The sequence below is a fragment of the Silurus aristotelis genome (genome assembly GCF_946808225.1).
Source record: "Silurus aristotelis genome assembly, chromosome: 3".
In the NCBI taxonomy this organism is placed as follows: domain Eukaryota; kingdom Metazoa; phylum Chordata; class Actinopteri; order Siluriformes; family Siluridae; genus Silurus; species Silurus aristotelis.
Window position 1 is genome coordinate 12,343,564 of NC_139576.1, and position 20,532 is coordinate 12,364,095.

At 38.2% G+C, this 20,532-nt stretch overlaps 1 protein-coding gene and 1 long non-coding RNA gene across 5 annotated transcripts in view; both read right to left on the reverse strand.

The window, feature by feature from the left end:
* dachd (dachshund d) overlaps positions 1-20,532 on the reverse strand; it is a 118,772-nt gene that overhangs the window by 64,798 nt on the left and 33,442 nt on the right. The gene's annotated exons all lie outside the window — the stretch shown is intronic.
* On the reverse strand, positions 237-6,288 carry LOC310723813. The gene is made up of 2 exons (XR_014532794.1): positions 5,178-6,288; positions 237-5,115 (listed from the first exon to the last, which is right to left on the reverse strand). It is a non-coding gene; the product is annotated as an uncharacterized lncRNA (long non-coding RNA).

Genomic DNA, 20,532 nt, shown 5'->3' on the forward strand with positions numbered 1-20,532 from the left:
ACAGTCAGACAAGCAATTAAATAGACAGAAAGTCAGTCAGACAGAAAGTTAGTAGGTAAAAACTCTGGTATGTGCCGGTGTGTATATGATGCGTATCATCCAGTCAGCTTAATAAGAATCTTTTTCTCTATGGTCAGTGATAATAATGATAAATTCACACTAAAGATGTGAAAACATACAACACAATAACACCACTTGTCTGGGAAGATGCACTTATATCATTTTACTTGCCATACTTTATTTTTTTGTTTCACGTTCATAGCATATTTCATGATTGAATAGGGCCTTCATGGAATCAAGGTCTGATAATACTTTTATCAGTGACTAAACCAAGCCTCATTTTCATGACCAAGTGCAAGGCCCAATAAAACTGCGTTTGTCTGCGAGAGACTCAAGGCCTTTTTTTAAGGCTCACTTATTCGCATTCCATTCTACTCTATCATGTGCATCAGTTTTGCACATTTAAAGACTGGGCAGATGAGCTGCGTTTCATTACATTTTATCATGTTTTATTCCTGACAGGCATGAAATTGAAACGGAAATTCTTCATTCCGCTCACTAAAACAAGAAAGGCCATAAACTCAGGGCAGTAGCCTCATGAGTGAACACTTCTCCATAGCACTGAGCCTGAGGCCATTCAGAACAGTGTACAAGGTTTATTATCACATCGGCATCCTCACAAAACAAAGGACAACAAAAACATAGACTGCACCACAACAGTGTTTAACTTCTCGATTCAGAAACGTGCAATGCATGGAATAGAACTGTTGCTAAAATTCTATTATACGTGCATGTAACACAGAGGTTTTTTTTCTATCTAAGTCAATGATGGGTATCAAGTGCCTGTTTAGTTTTACATTTACCTAAATGGCACCAGTGTCTTAAGGGGTAAACATGAAAGCATGCCAAGAGATGAGCTTGCATTTTCTTTATTAAAGTAAAGAGGGGATTGTTTTGCTTGTAGTGCTTCATCTTTATTTATTTATATTTATTTTTTTGGAAAGACTCCTAGGCCCATTTTTGCTTCCAAAGAAGTATCACTTTGATCTTCTGAGGGAGATTGCTCACAGTTTTGGTGTCATCAGTTCAATGTACAGGGCTGAATTATTTATGAACATTTTCAGTGTGCACTGATGATAAAGGCCTGTTTCCCACTCAATAACAAAAAGCAGGAAATGCCACCTCAACAAGAGCTTCAACCCACTCAGTGGATATTCAGGATCTTTGGTTTGATCTTTAGCTCAGGATTCTGTCCGTGTGGGTTTCTTCCTTCCCAGCTCACAAATTTATCCAAGTAGGTGCACTGCCCACACTACATTACCCCTCTGTGTGTCATGTTCAGGATAGGATTCTGATCCACCACAACCTTAGTGAAATCGATATATAAATTCTTTACCCCTCAAGTACAGTATTGTTCTAAAAAGTTGTTTACGAAAAGCCATTACATTATATCTGTCTCTTTTTCAATGTGAAGTGTCTGTGCTGCATGACAAACTTTCTTCATGGACAGCTGATTCTCATGAAAAAGCTTATTTTGAATAATATGGCAAAAAGCATACGGAATGATTTTTTTAACTTGATACTGTAGTCATATCACCAGTGTTCTCTATTCTCTGCCACATTTCTGCAGCCTCTGTATAAACTCCTGCCTACAAAGAGCAGGAGGAGAAATGGATTATTACAGACGGAGCAGACAATTTGTCAAGCTGTTGGTACTGAATTCTTAAATAGCCTGGCACAGAAAATCCTGAAAAGTAGGCCATTATAGCACAATGATTGTTCATCGCCTCCCCCTCTAACTGAGGTACTGTACAGCCTGATACTGTACGACTTCTCCTCATCAGCCTGACTCCAGGTTAGGCTCATAACACTTTTTCAGTCTGATATGGAAAGAAGTACGGATCTCATTTTTGATCGATTATCTCTGGAACGATGCCGGATAGACAAGACAATAACAGTAACTGATCCGACTCTCTGCAACGATATGCTTCTCAAGTTATAGAGAAAGACACAGGTGTGAGGTAGACATGCTGGAAGACTAATTAGAAGACCAAATATCTGGCATTTATGGTAGAGGTGTACATGTACTCTATGGACAAAAGTACTGAATGCCTGACTATAACAGCCATATGTGGTTCTTCGCAAAGTTTTAAAAGATGGAGGCACACAGTTGTACAGGATGTTTTGAATTAGGAGACCTAAACATGAAGAAGCATGAAGATCAAATATATTTTACTGCACAGTGAAATACTGTACTCCCAGCAAAATGATTTGTATTTGTTAATGAAGCTGGGGTCAGATATGACACAGCACTCCTGGAGCACATAGGGTTTAGCACCCAAGAGTGGCAGCCTGGCAATACCGGCACTTAAACCTCTGAACAAATCAGTAACCCAGAGCCTTAACAACTGAGCTACCACCTCCCTGTAGTTTACTTGGGTTGATATGGAAGCTCTTGAATGGCCTGCTATAGCAGTCTGACCTTAATCCTTCTGAAAATCTTTGGGTTGATTTGGAATATTGTCTCCACCCCACACCTCCTTAACCAACATCAGTGTCTGACTACTAAAGCTATTGCGGCTGACTGAGCACAAATCTCCACAAGCACATTCCAAAGTCTAGTGAACCATCTACCCAGAAGAGTGGAGGTTATTATAAGGGCAAATGGTGAATAAATGTGGACAAAATGTGTTCACATATAAATCTAACAGTCAGATGTACACAAACTTTTTTCCTTATAATGTACACACAAATGAAAAGTGATGACAAGATATATTTGACCTACACTGAGTCCATTTTTATAGTCCAATAAGTTAACATCACACACACACACACACACACACACATACACACACATATATATATATATATATATATATATATATATATATATATATATATATATATATATATATATATATATATATATATATATACCCACTACCCATCAGCCCCTGCATGTCACATGACAGTTACATGTCAAGGAATACTCACACCCTGGTGTTTCTTGTCAACCTTAATTAGCCCATATATTTAAGTCTCATCTTGAACCTCAACCAGAGTGGTCCTTAACAGTTGTTTTTGTTGGCTATATTACAGGGAAAGGTTCTAGTTGTCTCTTCAGTATAGTCTGTGTTTTGTTTCTTTGGCATCTTTGTTTATATTAGCCCTTGCATCATGATTTGTACTCAATACATGACAAATGTAAACCCTGCAATCTGCCACCAAAAACTACAACTCGCAGTCTTTATGCACTCACTTGTGTTCACATTCACCCAAACTACTGATAGCACACACCTGGAAACAGACACCTGCACACCCACATAAACACCCTCACTTCACACTACCTGTAAAGTATATACTGTCCCAATAGTTTAAAAAAACAATAGTTACTAAGGCTTTGTATGTTGAGTGCTGTTGTGGTTCTTTATCTTGTTTTCTGTTTTCCTCTGGTTCGCTTTTACTTGCCCTGACCATTGCCTGTGCCCCAAATTAGATTTTGGATGATGCCTTTGTACGGTTTGCAAAAGTTAATAAAGCTTGTGATTTGTGTGCTTGCATCCGTTGCCAAACATATATAGATGGGAACGGATGCAAGCACACAAATCGCAAGTCCCTGTATCAGTCCCTAAAACTCACTTCTGGATCAATGCATCTTTACTTATTATTTTTGTACAAAATATGGAATTAGATTTGATAAATCAAGCAAAAAAAATGACCACACCTGGTTTAACTGTTTTGTCTACAAATGATTGTACCTTTTTATTTTTCTTTGTGTTTTACATCTGAATAATACGACCTAATGACACTGAGCACAAAATCATATCAGTCAGAATATTATTATTTACTGAGGCAATGAAAATACTGAACATTTCTGACTGACCTCAATTCAGTGAAAAAAAGTAACTGATTTATGTCGTTCCTTATCGAACAAAAGTAATAAGGCTAAATAACCAAACACCTTTCTTCTATCTGTGTTTACTTTCCAATAGCTAAGCATAGATTCCTGGCTCCAATTTGGGAAACATAACACAGTGCACGTCCCCTGGGCTGTAAAGTTCAAAAATATGTTACAAACGTAGGAATTCTCCTTTTTTGTTTTGCAGCCATGGTGAAAAGAAAATAACGGTGAACTTTCCCTGAACCGTGCTTCCTTTAATGGCCTCGCTCCATGTTGACCTAGGAGCTCACATTGGAACATGATCCTCCCAAACCCACCACACTGCTAAAGCAATCAGATTAGAGCCACACAATACACTCCTATTTCAATACCTCGATGCAATAACCAGCAATAATTTAATACACCCCTCTCATCTGTTTTTCCCCTTCCATTTGTTTTAAACAGGAAAGGTGATATGAGGGGAAATACTGCTTTGCACTTAGAATAACACATTTTAGGTCGTGTGTGATAAAACGTCTGCCTGTCTGTATCTAGACAGAGGAACGACACACCAGCAGGATATTTCAATATCGAGAACCTGCTAATAATATATAACGAGTGAAAACAGTTTGCTCAGATGTCTGATAAAGACGTATTTTGACATCCCAGGGTGAAACGTTAACCTCTAGTCAGCGCTTGTTCAGCTGGAGTTTACCGAAAAACCACCCCGCTTTGATTCGCCTCAAATGGAGCAATTAACCTTTCCCGCCTAGCTTTTGTTTGCCGTGCGAAAAAGGTAAAGATGAAGATATTTATTCCATTTACTCATAGTGTTCCAAAACAAGCAGACGAATCATGGAGTCTCAGCCTCTGTAAATACAGCTTCCACCGGAATCCCGCCAATCAGGCCTTATAAAATATTAACTCAGTGTCGTTGCCCTTTTCAAATCTCACACACAGAATGTCCTAATTGTTCCTTTTCTTTATCTTACCCCAGCAGAGAGTAAATAAATTAACAAAATAGCTTTTATCAGTCCTCCCCAATAACCTTTTAACTAAGGGATTATCACTGGTTTATTTTTCATTTCATTCCCAGCGATAGCACTGCATGCCTCATTGATTACTTTGCTCAGGTGCTGACCAGCACAGGAGACAAGGACTTACTAAAAAACACTGCAACGCTTTCACTACAACAACATGCATTTAGATTAACCTGTCTAACTTTACACTGGACACTGAAGTTGTATGACTTTATTCGGGTTGACGAGCTGCAATAATAATTACTATTCTTGTATACTCAAGGCAGATGTTGGGATCACAACCATAAAGCAATAAGTGCTAATTATTATATGGTATGGCAATAGAACATGCCTACAAAGCACAAAATCCATCCACAATAGAGCGCTAGGTCAAACAAGGGTTAGTAAAAAAAGAGAACATGCAGATTGTACAAGTTCTAGACATAGCATGCATGGTCAAGCATGCTTTACTTTGCGAAGGGAAAAAAAAAAAATCAAATAACTCTTTAATAAGACACACACTCATGACAGCACCTGCATGTCTAGCAGCGGAAAAAAAAAAAAAAAAGCAAAGCACTGGAATTTGCCATGTTACTCGACACGTTGTAGCTTTCATGCACCTCTCATACCTGTGAGCAGATGAAAAACGCTCACAAAAGAGGTCACTCCGGGCTACGTGCTCACCCGCTCCTCTGCCACCACGGCATTCATCAATCCCAGCTCAGAGTTTTATCTCTGCCTTTATTTGCATTGAGCTGCTGTTGCTTTATCTCCATCAGCCCGCTCTCTCACACCTGTCACATAGCCCCCCTCAGCCAGGTAGCTGCTGCAGCCTTATCAGATCCAGATAGATGGATTAGCGCAAGCACTTCATATAAAGCCCTCTTTGCCTTTTTTATGAGCAGGAACAGCTGCATCCGCTGGTAACCGGTGAACTTTTTGTGAGCAACAATGCATTAGATAAAATGTAGACAATCAAAGGCAGTGCTAATACTAACACTGACAACACTTTAATGTAGCTCACCTCACTATCCTTCCCGGCGTCCGGCACTTGACGTGAAACATTTACAGTCGCAATGGTTATAAAAGCGGCCTTCCTGCTCCCTTTTGTGTACTGCACGCCCTGATTAAAAAGCCACTGGGCAGAACCATCAGATTGCTGCTTCTGCTGCCGCAAAGGAACTCACGGCCCAGTCGCTTTCCTTCCTCCATCTTATTTACATGGCTGCGTCTATCACAAACTGTGGTCACAGCAGCTCCAGATCAACACACAATGGCCAATTAGTCTCGTTATCAGACTACTTAAGACAGATCTTGACTGAGCAAAGGCGTGGAAGGGAGGAAAAAAAACGAGTAAGCTCTAAAAAAATAAAATAAAAAAATAAAAAATCCAGTGATAAACTGCTGCTTATTTTAATGCATCGTTAAAGGCCCTGTGCGGATTCTGTAATTGTGTTCCATAATTGTAAAGCTTAAAATTGTTTTGTATCAGTTCTATTACCACTAATAATGAGGCACCGGCAGACGCTCCACATCCTGGGAATTGATGAAGAATGCCTAATTGGTTGACTTTTCCGTGCCTAATGGACGCTTCTCTTAATTAAAAAGATACTGCGGAAAATGTTACAAAATCTGATATGAAATCAAAGAAGGAGAAGAAGAAGGAAAAAAAAACCCCAGATAAACGAAGTTAATCAAATGTAAGTAAATGAACAGTTCCAGGAAAGTCAAAGATTAGCTGATATGATTTTTATCCAAATATTTATTAATTGCAGTCACTTTAACAAAATAGAACCCTGATCTTATCTTATTATTATTTTTTTTTCTTAAACTATGAGGGAATTTCATGTGAAGTGCTTTGACTGATCCGGAGCTTCCATGAGCTGCAGTGCATATGAAACAAGTCTTTAAAACAAGGCTTTAAAAACTTACTAGTCAGGGTGCCTTTGAGGATATTTAATTAAAATCTAATCCTGCATTCATTAAGGCTCACATAAATTAAGCTGTCATTCATAAGATTTATGGATTCTCATTTGCATTTTGCATACAATTCATCAATTACTCAAGTATGAAAGGAGCACATTTCCCTTGGAGCTGCCTGCTGCCCTGCCAACATTTGAAATGAGAGAAAGAGCAGGACTGTCAGGCATTCGAAACAAACTTTCCCCACAATGTCTGTCTCCTGATTAATCTAATTTCCAAGGCATCCCTTTACAAGATTGTACACAGTCCAGCTGCAGTTTTCAATTATATCTCCTGTCCTCACTGCTAACTTTGAATGGGAGATAGATGTAGTGTAGGGCAGCTTTCCAACCCCTGGTCTGCTCCTTACTGCAAGCCTGTTTACTCCCATCTTCATAAATTAAAAAAAAAAAAAGTTTTAGAGGCAAATTGAAATTAGGTGGGGGAAGGAAAAAAAAAACCCGTCATCTTATTCTGGAGGGCTGTCAGGCAAAAAGGCTCGGCACATAATAACAGAACGTTTCCTCTCACGTTTCCACACTGACTGTCAGACAGAGGGAGGCTTCGCTCTCGCGAACATAAAGCAACTCATGTCTGGGCCACTGTGGGAGAAAAACCAATGTGGAGTAAGTGCTTAAGCCAAGCCAGGCATGAATACTTCTAAGATAAAAGGTCAAGCAAAACAAACAAACGCCTTGCAAGGATGAAGAGAATTAATTGAGTCATTAATATGCATGGCTAATAAAGCTCGAAAAATCAGGCAGAGGGGTAAAAAAAAATCATCAGGGGCTATTCTCTTTTAATAGCTCATATTTTCAGCATGAAGGGACCAAGGACATATACGTATTAATCTCTGGGGGAAAAAAAAAAAAAAAGAAAGTAGGGAGGGGGGCTAGACAAACAGGTTGGCATAACCTCAATGAATGTTCATGTTATACAAAGCAGACAAAAACAAACTTGTTCTGGTGAGGAGATTAATTCCCCATTAATCCCGAATTCTGGCAGAAGAACAGACCAAGTGGAGTAAATGAAAGTCAATCCTGAAGCGTACTTAATTGGTTCTCTGTCGTTAAAAAAAGAGAGCAGGATAACAGAGATCAAGAACTAGTTTATTAATCCATCTCATTGTTTTATGAAACTGTCATTGAAAGTAACTTTAGATAGGGCCAATAGCTAAGACTTTAATGTGCTTTTAATATTAACGGAGGGCCGCAATTAAGTAGGCAACGAACAATAGCACTCGACGGCAATGTGTTTTCATTCCTGCAGTATGATTGCAGAATCAATATGATTAACACGCTGTGGTGGGGCGAAACACACACACACACACACACACACACACACACACACACACACACACACACACACACACACACACACACACACACACACACACGCGCGCATGCATGTGCTTACTCATAGACACAAAGCAAAATATAATTTGCCCCTGTGGTAAACCAGAACCGAGCATTCACTGAAATGCAGGAAAGTTGAACGTGCACACAGAATGTGCTGGGATGCTGCCAAGAATGGATGAGTGGGGATTTGGTGTGACCATTAATAACAAATGTTAATGACTAATGTTTGCTCTTAGCTATTCAAAGCTACAAAATTAACTTTGACTGTAGAAGACTCTACTGTATATTTATTGTCTGTACAATATGTTTTAAATCTCATATATATATATATATATATATATATATATATATATATATATATATATATATATATATATATATATATATATATATATATATATATATATATATATACACACACACACACACACACTGCCTGTCTTTAAAAAAAGTCACCACCTGGCTTTAACTAAGCAAATAGGTAAGAGCCTCCTATTGGATAATTATGGCATGGATGATTGTTTTATCTGGCAACAAGTTATTTAACCCTAACTGATGCAGTAAATAGTTTCTCATTTCTTAAACAACAATGTTGGAAGACACTTCCTGTGGTCGTGGAAAAGATGTTGATTTGTTTCTGAAGGGTCAAATTATTGGCCTGCATCAAGCAAATAAAACATCTAAGGAGATTGCTGAAACTACTAAATTTGGGTTAATAACTGTCTAACGCATTATTAAAAACCGAAGGATAGTGAGGAACCATCATCTCCGAGGAAGAAATGTGATCGGAAATAAATCTTGAATGATCGTGATCGTCGATCACTTAAACGTTTAATGGAATCAAATTTGTAAAGAAAACAACAGTAGAACTTAAGGCTATGTTTAAGAGTGAAAGTAAGAGAATTTCCAGACTCACAATGCAAAAGGAACTCTAGAGATTGGGATTAAACAGCTGTGTAGCATTAAGAAAACCACTTATCAGTGAGGCTAATCCGAAAAAAAAGGCTTCAATTTGCTTGGGAGCATAAAGATTGGAGCAACAGACGCACCAGGATAGGAAGAGAGGTAGATGAACTGATGCACCCATCATGCCTAATGCCTACCATACAAGCCTGTGGGGGCAGTGCTATGATCTGGGGTTGCTGCAGTTGGTCAGCTCTCGGTTCAGCAACTTTATGTGCCTAAAGAATGAGGTCAGCTGACTCCCTAAATATACTAAATGACTAGGTTATTCAATCAATGGGTTTTTTCTTCCGTGATGGCACTGCCATATTCCTGGATGACAATGCCAGGATTAATTTGGCTCAAATTGTGAAAGAGTGGCTCAGGGAGCATGAGACATCATTTTCACACATGGATTGGCCACCACAGAGTCCAGACCTTAACCCCATTGAGAATGTGCTGGAGAAGACTTTGCGCAGCGGTCTGACTCTCCCATCATCAATACAAGATATTGGTGAAAAATTGCTGCAACTCTGGACGGGAATAAATGTTGTGACTTTGCAGAAGCGTATCGAAACAATGCCACAACGAATGCATGCTGTAATCAAAGCTAAGGGCGGTCCAATAAATTGTTTTTTTTGGACGGGCAGTGTATATGTTTCTTTGTTTGTTTGAAATCATCAATAATTCGCAGGCTGGTCCAGTTTCCTCCAGTTTTAATATTTTCCAACACAAATAAAACAAAGTGCATGAATGAAAACTGCAGCAATAAAAAAAAAATAAAAAAAAAGAGCTTTGACTCAGTTTAAAACGTTTTTGTTTCTCAATATAAAGAATGCAGAGAGCATTAACATGGCTTGGGATTTCCCATGTTTGGTCTATTTTGGTTATCTAAATGGGTGCATCTAAAAGGGTTATGATGTAATCATAACATGACCATAAGTCAGAGAGAGAGAGAGATCACACACATACACACACACACACACACACACACACACACACACACACACACACACACACACACACACACACACACATACACACAGATACATAGAGAGAAATGCAGAGATGGGTAGACTCTGAAGTCTGTATCCTCTTAGAAACAAACATTCTTAATGTTGAAACTAAACAGGAAATTCATAATGATTAACATTAATTGGACTGTGAATCGGAATGCTGTGAAACATTAAACAAAAATGATCCACTGTTTATTCTCCCCCCCCCCCCTTTTTTTTAATAATTAATGAAATGTAAATATCATAGGGAGTCCACAAATGCTTGATGATGGGAGAGGAAGAGAACTGTTTACATAAGAGCAGCGAGTGCTTTCTCAGTGCACAACAAGGTTATGAGTCGGCCCTGATTCTCTCCGTTCCAAGCCAGAAGTACTAGTGCTTCTTCCCAAGGGCCTGGCCTCGCTTATACTCGTATACTGTTTATGCAGATCCAATCATCTGCTAAGAGCCGAGGGTCCTGATCAATTCAGTTGGCGTGAGTTTAAACGCTGTGTACTGTAAGAAGCTCACAACAAACACCGTTTGCTGATTTCTAAAACCCCCACCAACACTACGTCCTAACAGCGAGCCTCATTTATCAATCTTTTACTAAAGTTGTGTGTAAATCTTTTCATAGGCCAAACTGAACTATAAATTCCCAACAGATTCACACACAGCAGTAAGCTGACTTTCTTCGTCCTCTACGTGCAAACGATGATAAATGCCAATCAGGATCAAGGCACAGCTGATTTGCATTTGGATGGCACTAACCAAACTTTCAGCAAAGAATCGAGCTCAAAAAGACAAATGATGACTAAACTGTAGAAGAACCTCCTATAATCACGTCACCTATATTTATTTTTGTTTAAAACTTGAATGGCTAGCGGTATATACTTGGTTATATAAATAAATAAATAAATAAATAAATAAATAAATAAATAAATAAATAAATAAATATATATTTTCTCCTATTGGATAATTACTGCATGGATAATTGTTTCATCTGGCAACAAGTTATTTAACCCTAACTGATGCAGTAATTAGTTTCTCATTTCTTTAACAACAATGTTGGAAGACACTTCCTGTGGTTGTGGAAATGTTGATTTGTTTCAGAAGGGTCAAATTATTGGCCTGCATCAAGCATATAAAACATCTAAGGAGATTGCTACTAAACTACTAAAATTGGGTTAATAACTGTCTAACGCATTATTAAAAACTGGAAGGATAGTGAGGAACCATCATCTCCGAGGAAGAAATGTGGTCGGAAATAAATCTGTGGTCGGAAATATTTAAACATTATAAAGTTATCTGTGCATAAATTAATCTGTCGAGGTTGACATTAGAGACTCCATCTAAACCTATTTACACAAACTCAAGAAATCTCACAGGACATGAATGTTTTTTCCAAATAAACTGGATTTCTAGTGATGCCACATTACATGTGTAAATGCTAGAGTTCGTATATAGTCTAAACACATACATGTAGACCCTATATATAAATATATATATATATATATATATATATATATATATATATTTTTTTTTTTTATTCTTTTATTTTTATATATCATAAATCTGTCATATCTCTGAAAGTCGAGTGGTCATAGATCAGGAAAACACAAACAGGCATATCTTATATATATAAAAAAGATACCTTTATATATATATATATCTTCTTCTTCTTTGGGCTTCTCCCATTAGGAGTCGCCACAGCGGATCATCCGTCTCCATACCCCCCTGTCCTCTACATCTGCCTCTTTCACACCAACTACCTGCATGTCTTCCCTCACCACATACATGAACCTCCTCCTTGGTCTTCCTCTTTTCCTCCTACCTGGTGGCTCCATCCTCAGCATTCTCCTACCGATATACCCCATGTCCCTCCTCTGCACATGTCCAAACCATCTCAATCTCGCCTCCCTCACCTTGTCTTCAAAACGTCCAACATGTGCAGTCCCTCTAATAAACTAATTTCTAATATATATATATATATATATATATATATATATATATATATATATATATATATATATATATATATATATATATAAATATAAATATATATATATATATATATATATATATATATATATATATATATATATATATATATATATATATATAGAGAGAGAGAGAGAGAGAGAGAGAGAGAGAGATTAAAATACAAGTCTTGAACATGCCGCCATCTTGTTCTTCTCCTAAGACCTTAAATGATATTATTTACAAATACATTTGTTTATATTGACAAATGAGGCCCATGGAGTGGCACACATCCCCAGCTTTGTGTTTGCACCAACTAAAGAGGAATGAAAGTGCGATCGAGTCACAGCGATCCATCATGAGGAATCCCTGACTGCGCAAACAATGGCAAACTGGAAAAGTAGTTAGAAGAACAAGTCGTCCACTCAGTCGGGGGAAAAACAGAGGGAGTGGGGGTTCTGGCATGTGGGCAAAGACAAATTGAATGTGGCGCAAACAAGTTTACTTTCATCCCTGCTGACTGATTGGCATCAACTGCCAAACAGAGCAGAATGGTGAAGAGGCAAGGGCCTGTACCATTTAAACCCACAGAATGACAATTACTTCAGACAAGCTTTATCAGAGCAGCAGCTCCCCTCCGCAGCACCAAGTAAATCACTTGCTTTATTCCTGGAAGCTGTAGATTCCATTAAAAAAAAACTTCATGAGGAGGGCAGAAAGTCCATTTAAACCCAGCGTGAGAGCAAATAGTCCGACTCAGCACATCTGTGCGACTGAAGCGACGTCCTCACACCACTTGATGATATAATTCTTAATGTACGACTCGAGAAGACATAAATCTTAAAGAAGACATCACCTGGGATTTTTTCAGCCCCCTTCTCTCTTGGCTTTTTTTTTTTTTTTTGATGAATTGTTTGCAACATCCCCGTGACTAAAGCCTTCAACCTCTTCAAGCCAATGCCTCTAATAACTCGTCGGCACGAGTGGGGAGGGCACATGACAGAATGATGAATATCACAACAGACAGCTCCAATATGGCACAATTTTAGCAGATCAATATCAGGCAGCAATATAAGAAAAAAAGGAGCAGATATGAGTCTACACAGTGTATTACAGATGAGGTACATCTCTCCTCTCTGCTCTCATGCTGGAGCTCGCCGTTAGTTTCACACGTCTCATCTGCCATGGCACTCGCAAAACATCACAAAAAACGGATCCCACCTCCAACTCCGTATAGGCATCTGCTTGGAATTATTGTGAGTCACGGCTGGTTTGATTGACTCGCCTGACCAAGGTTAGTTAAACGGATCCAAGCTGTGTCACAGGCCACAGGAACCCATTCTTTATTAAAAAATCCAGTGCATTTATGATTACTGCTAACATGGTCAGGTTACTATAACTATAAGAATGGATGTAGAGGAAATATATAGCAACTAATGTCATATGCATGACTACTTATCAATCTCAGATTAATGAAAGTGAGTGATTTCTATAAACCCTTGTGTTTATTTTAATTCTTTATAAAATTTCCAAAGACTTTCTCCATTCTCCAACTGTATATACTTCATATAAATGTATTCAGTTACTCAAACTACATTTCTATTGTAAAACAATCATTTACAAATCTCTCCCGCACATTGATATATGAACTTTGTGTAACAATGACTATTTTGCATATGTATTCTAAGAAAAAATGTACAATTATGATATTTGATTTATCAGGGTTGCCAGATCAATGCAAAATATGCAGCACATAGTTTAACAACTGTTTGGGAAAACGAAGAGCATAAATGGCCACATATAATTACACCTTTTATCGACAACTCGAATATATCTTTGAGAATGAATAATAAAATAAACCTGGCTTAAAAAAAACTCAGAAGTAACCCAGTTCTCCAAGAAAAACTGCACACCTGTCAGCAATGGCTATAAAGCTACAAGTAACACACACTGGTGCTAATTTACTCGTTTTTTTTTCCACAGCGGAGGAAACACTGTATGCTGCTAACTCCGGCAAAAAAAAATGGGAAGTCGGTGCAAAAAATGGGTGGAGAAATGAAAAGTGGCAGTTTAGTACATCGAACAGAATAAGTAATCAGCCATGCTTTCCATTTACCCTCCCAGTTTTTGCTCCGACATCCCACTGCTCATGTGATTCCTCCCTCAGATACATATGTATGGGTGGAGTTTTTCCTTGTGCACAGAAACCTTTTGTACATAATTGTACATAATACAGTTTTGTACATAATACAAATGACTTTTGAACAGAATGATCTCAGTACATCAAGTCTCTTATAAGAATAAAAACAATGGTAACTCTAATATAAATAGGAGGATTGATTCATGTCCCTCCTAAGCATGGTTTCCCTTAATTACATCCAGCCAAAGAGGTGAAAAGCCTAAAAACTACTCTAAAATATACTGATTCAGATTGTGTTGATATGATAAGTATGTGAGTGACGAGGCAAGGAAAGGATCTTGCTTGTAATGTCGGCCTTCGCCTAGACGCCCCTGAGCCATCCCTGCTAATCAGGCTTCATCACTGTGAGATCTCAAGGTCCTTTAAATGCTATTATTAGATCATAGATCCTTTGTGCTGCTAATTCCATAGAGATTGATAAACATCTAATAAAAAAGGGTATAGCAAATGTAAGGAGTGTGACAGGTGGGTTTTGAGTGAACTGTCCTACTGAGACCTGGGTCGTCTAGTGTAGAAGTAGCACCTTGGCCCCTGGAGGAACATTGTTTCATACTACATCCATTAGTCAGTACTACACCTCCATAGAGTCAGTATGTACACTATTAGTAGTCACATCCATACAGTCAGCATGTATACTTAGCAGCTTTGAGAACTTCTGTACTTATGCACTGTGCTGCTAAAGCGTGTATAGCAGTAAGTATACAAAAGTAAGTTGTACATTGTTGGTATAGCAAAAAATTATATATTGTCAATAAGTAGCAAGTACAAGTATCTGCCCTGGATGGCAAAGGGTGTGCATCACGTCCACAAGCTATTAGTCAAATGTTTTTGTAATGGGTGTACTAGTGCACAATATTCATGGTCTGGTATATAACTTGGTTTTTAAGTCATGTTTCGGTACAATTTCGGTACAGTTAGGGGCGAGAAAGGCAAAACATAAAATTGCTTGTCGTTTCTTTATTAATGCAGTTTATTATTAATAAAATTTGAGATCATAAACATTTCAACAATTTACATTTATAAAACAATTTTAAATAAAATGGCTGTTTGGTTAAATCATATATAAAATGTATATATAATATGTATAAAAATAAAATTGAATAAATCTAACTAATGCAATACACTTTTTTTTTTATACTGATCAAACTGAGTAATTGATTAAATTAGCAAAACTTTAACTGATTGAGTAAAATTAAATAACTAGAAAAATTCAAGTTTACATTTGTTAGACCCTATTTGGGTAATACAGATTGTGTGTGTGTGTGTGTGTGTGTGTGTGTGTGTGTGTGTGTGTGTGTGTGTGTGTGTGTGTGTGTGTGTGTGTGTGTGTTTTACATTTAATATTTAATTTTCTGAAGATATGATCTACTTAAATGTTCTACTTATTTCAACAGACTTTAACAAATGTCTTCATTCCTTCTATCCTTCATTCTTTCACTCCCTTGATATGTGAAATTGTCAGGATTTTCTCCTTTTAAGTGAAATTCTTGAAGCTGTACATAAATACCAAAGAATCCATAGTGCTAGCAGTAGCTGCTAACCAGGAATTGTGCTAAAGCTAACGCTTTGGATTCTTTAGTGCTTTCATGCATGTGCAAAACAAAACCTTTCGGTACGGAGTGAGTAGTCGCAATAAATGTCTATAATAATATAATCATTATATACATATGATCTATACATCAATATCATTAATATTATATTATATAATTCTTTAAAATATGTTTAGCTACAATGACATCTCATTATTTTCATTAGTACAATCCTACTTAAACAAATTTCACACTCTGTCAAATATCATTTCTGCCCTAATTTTTCATTTCTTTCCTAAAACATGTTTTGTATAAAATACCAGAGAACTGTGCCAAGTATTACATGATTATGATTACATAAAAATCATAAAAGCAGCCTTTGAACATAAGTGTTGATAACTTTCCTTTATATGCACATGCATAAATTAGTAAATGTGTATCTCTAGTTATATAGACCTTCCTGAAATAAAGCACAGTTTAAAATAGGAGTTAATCATAATAATTATTATTATTTTTATTATTATTATTATTATTATTATAGAATTTACAAGTATTTTCAAATCATTTGTTAATCATGTAGTTTTAATGACAGTTGTATAAGAGAGAGAGAGAGAGAGAGAGAGAGAGAGAGAGAGAGAGAGAGAGAGAGAGAGAGAGAGAGAGAGAGAGAGAGAGAAATTCGGGACTTTTGTACCGTACACTAATCTTGAAATGCTGAACAAGACTGTTATGCCTGTTACACCATCGGTAATTGATCACCAACACTGTTAATCAGTTAATGTTCTCTTTTTGCCAGCCAGTAAGGAGAATGGAGAGATAAATCATTAAAAACATGTCAGGTGAAAGTCCGGTGGTTTTACTCAGTCTATGTTCTCAGATTGCATGCTTTGTTCGTCTTATTAACCTTCCTGCTTCTCAGTGTGCCTTTAAATGAAATCTTTAGCCCTTTACATGTGAAATTAAAACTGCAGTCCCCTGAGCGCTTTTAATTATTCCTCTCCTGAAAAACTTCCTCTTTTGTCAGCCAGCTTTATTAGCAAAGCAGCCCTCTCTCTCTCTCTTTTTCACTCTCTCTCTCTCTCTCTCTCTCTCTCTCTCTCTCTCTCTCTCTCTCTCTCTCTCTCTCATGCTTCACTCCTTTGAATCTCTCCCTCCTTCTGCCTCTCTCTTTCTCTCTCTCAGTCTCTTTCCAGCGGCCCTGTTAAATTCTCACCTTGCACTGCCCTTGTCATCGGCCCGCTGAAGCACAAAGCTAGGCAGCGAGGGAGTGTTTACTCATTTCCCCAGCACATTATCTTTCACATTAATCACAGGCTTGGACCTTCTGGACACGGCACAGTCTCCTGATCTGCTCTGGACCTCACGCTCCCTTTCCATCTGAACAAAAGTCTCCAAAGCCTCTTCAGCTGTACTACTGCACCACACACACTAACTGTCTTTTATTTCTTTTCTTTTCTTTTTTTTTATTGCTACGCCTCTGACTGAGTCAAAATTCAAAACCGCATGCTTCTTCTTATTAGGTAAAAATCTGAATAGGAGAAAAATAAAGAAAGAAAACAATGTCCCTGTGACATAAATATGCATGAATATGCGACTTGGACGATGTAGAAGTCAGTGGATCTAATTAACCAAAAATAATTGCATGTAAATTGCATCAGTATTTTTTTTTATGCTAACTAGCTGTTTTTGAATTCCTTTCTCTTTTTTCCGAAGCTGTTGTTTGACAACATGTCATGGGACTCATTTTACAATTGTACTGAGTGGAAAGCTGGGGTCCTACAGTCTGATGAGTTCACTGCTATAACCAGGTAACTTGCCGGTTAAATCACAACCGAAATTAGGACTGGAGCTAGATGTCGACTTTTATTTTCCCATTAATGCACCGAATGCTGAAGTCTTCTGCTACAGAGTCATCTCATGCATAGTTAAGTTTCATTAAAACACCAAGGTATTGTATACCAATTCAAACTTGCCAAATGTACTACAAAATGAAACAAACTCAGTTGTTCAAATGTGCTGATTTCAACATTTTTGTAGAGCACAATATATTCCTGGCTTTCCCAATCCAGGTCACAGACACAGATTATTACACACTGTAACAAGACATCCATACAACCAATAGACATCGTTGTCTGAAAAGATGGATGGCCATGGGCAATGGACTGACCAGTACAATGTCAGAAACTTGTTTGTGAAACATACGCTAAAACTTTAATGAGGTCATGGACAGCAGCAACATTATCATTAGTGACAGTGGCCTTTTTTAGCATTGGCCCCGTGTCCTCCTGCAATTAGCATTTTTTGTTTTACTGGCAAACCAAAGGCAGAACTGGCGAGCAGAGCATCATCTGAAATTCAAATAAATGAGCAATGTAAATAGTTTACAGAGCGAGTTTACCCAGTGAACAATAGTCCCTTATGAGAAACAAGTGAGAAGAAACGGTGTGGGGACAGAAGCAGTGGGGGGTTGAGATGAGCCAGCACAATGTGGCCCTTCTCTTAGAGCAACTTGTTATCAGGCAGAACACAGAGGCCTTTTCAATCTGCATTTAAATACATTTCTTTCCACTGCCTCATTTGCATTCATTTCTCCCATTATATTTGGAAATGGCCAAATGTCTAGTCGTCACAATGTGGGAGCCTATCAGCGGCCAGAGGAGCCCACACCTGATGCCAATTTAGCCTGCTTGGATCTTTTCATTGTCATGGGCCGATCTGACAACTCAGGCTCTGTGCTGTCCAGGGGAGTTTTCAATTGGATTTGCTTCTGGTGACAAAATTGTTTCGCTCATGGAAGATTTTTTTTTTTTTTTGCAAACACCCCCCGCACCCCCACCCCCTCCTTCTCTCTCGCTTGCTCTCTGCGAGACGCTGGGCGTCTATTTGGGTGCCATGGGAAAACTAGTGCTGAATGATTCTCAGTGGCTTCTGATTTCCACTATTTGTTCAGCATTAGGCCCACTTATCTCTCAAAGAAAAAGCAACATGTGGAGAGAGAGTGACAGGCCGAAAGGCAGCCTCGCTAACAGGTCCATTGTGCACTTAGGATCTGCATTCATATAAGAGGGGCCCTCTTTTCTTTCTTTCTCTTTCTTTCTCTTTCTTTCTCTTTCTCTCTCTCTTTCTCTCTCACTCACACACACACACACACACACACACACACACACACACACACACACACACACACACACACATTCTCTCTCTCTTTCTCTGCCTCTCTCTCCCACACATACACTCGCTTGGTTGCTTTTTCACACACACAGACTCGGTTCTGCTGCAGTCAATTACCAGTGCTAATCCTGCCCGCAATAGGGAGTAAATATTTCATTACATTTTCAAATAAATACTCAGTGTGGACCAGTGAAGTGTCATTCACAGAGAGAGAGAGAGAGAGAGAGAGAGAGAGAGAGAGAGAGAGAGAGAAAGAAAAAGAGAGAGAAAAAGAGAGATGACAAATGACGACCCCTTTGATTTAAGCAATCAAAAACACAAAAACACAGTGGCACTGAGTAAATAAAAAAAACAGCCAGAATTCAGAATAAATAGTTTAACAAAAAAAGTTTAACAAAAAAAAGTAATATGTATATATATATATTACTTTTTTTTAAAAACTTTTTTTGTTAAACTATTTATTCTGAATTCTGGCTGTTTATATATATATATATATATATATATATATATATATATATATATATATATATATATATATATATATATATATATATAAACAGCCAGAATCTGTTCAGTACTGGGTCATTCAATGAAACCCTCCTGATTTTCAGCACTAAAACAAACAGCAAGGAGGTGCACTCAAAACCTCCAGACACACACACACACACACACACACACACACACACACACACACACACACACACACCATGTCATCTCCACTGTTGAAATAAGTGTAAGCTGTCTTGGAGGAATTAGCAACTGGACTTAAAAAAAAAAAAAAAAAAAAAAAAAACACGACGGGGGAAATGACAGGGGCATCCCAGTGCTTCGTGCTCATTAATCACTCCAGTGTCTTTGACCTTTCATTTGCCAAGGGCGCAAAAAAAAGGCGAGGAGGAGGAGGGTGCTCGGGGCCGATGAGAAAAAGAAACAAAAAAAAAGAAAGCTGAGGGGGGGGGAAATTGGATGGGAAACAAGCGGCGATAGGTAGGCGAAGTCCAGGAGATGCCACAACACATTCTTAATGAAGAGTGAAATTAATCAGCTTCACGGATTGTTAGATAAATCAGGAACTTCCCAAGCCTCTAGGTGATCTCAGCTGCTCAGATGCTTGATAAAGACTGAGAGGGCCCTTTGCCCATTTACACGTTATCAAAAGAATTACAGAGGTGCATGCACCTTCTTCAGGAGATGCCACCTTTAGGAGCGGGGCGCTCAAAATGGCACGATGGTGCGACACTGGCGTCACAATTATTTTTACACTCTCCAAATGAGGCTCATTCCAGGTGAAGAAGCAGGACGAATAAAAAAAAAAAAGAGAGCAAAAGAGTTGCTGAGGGCCTCTTCTCTGTCACTACAGGGGTGTGACATGTTGATTTATACAGCCAGATAACGGGGCACATGAGCAAACGCGAACAGAACGACACAGAGTGCGCTGCTCAGGGAAAGAGATGTCTTCACTTTTAGCTAACACATGTAGCAAAGCCCTCTTTTTT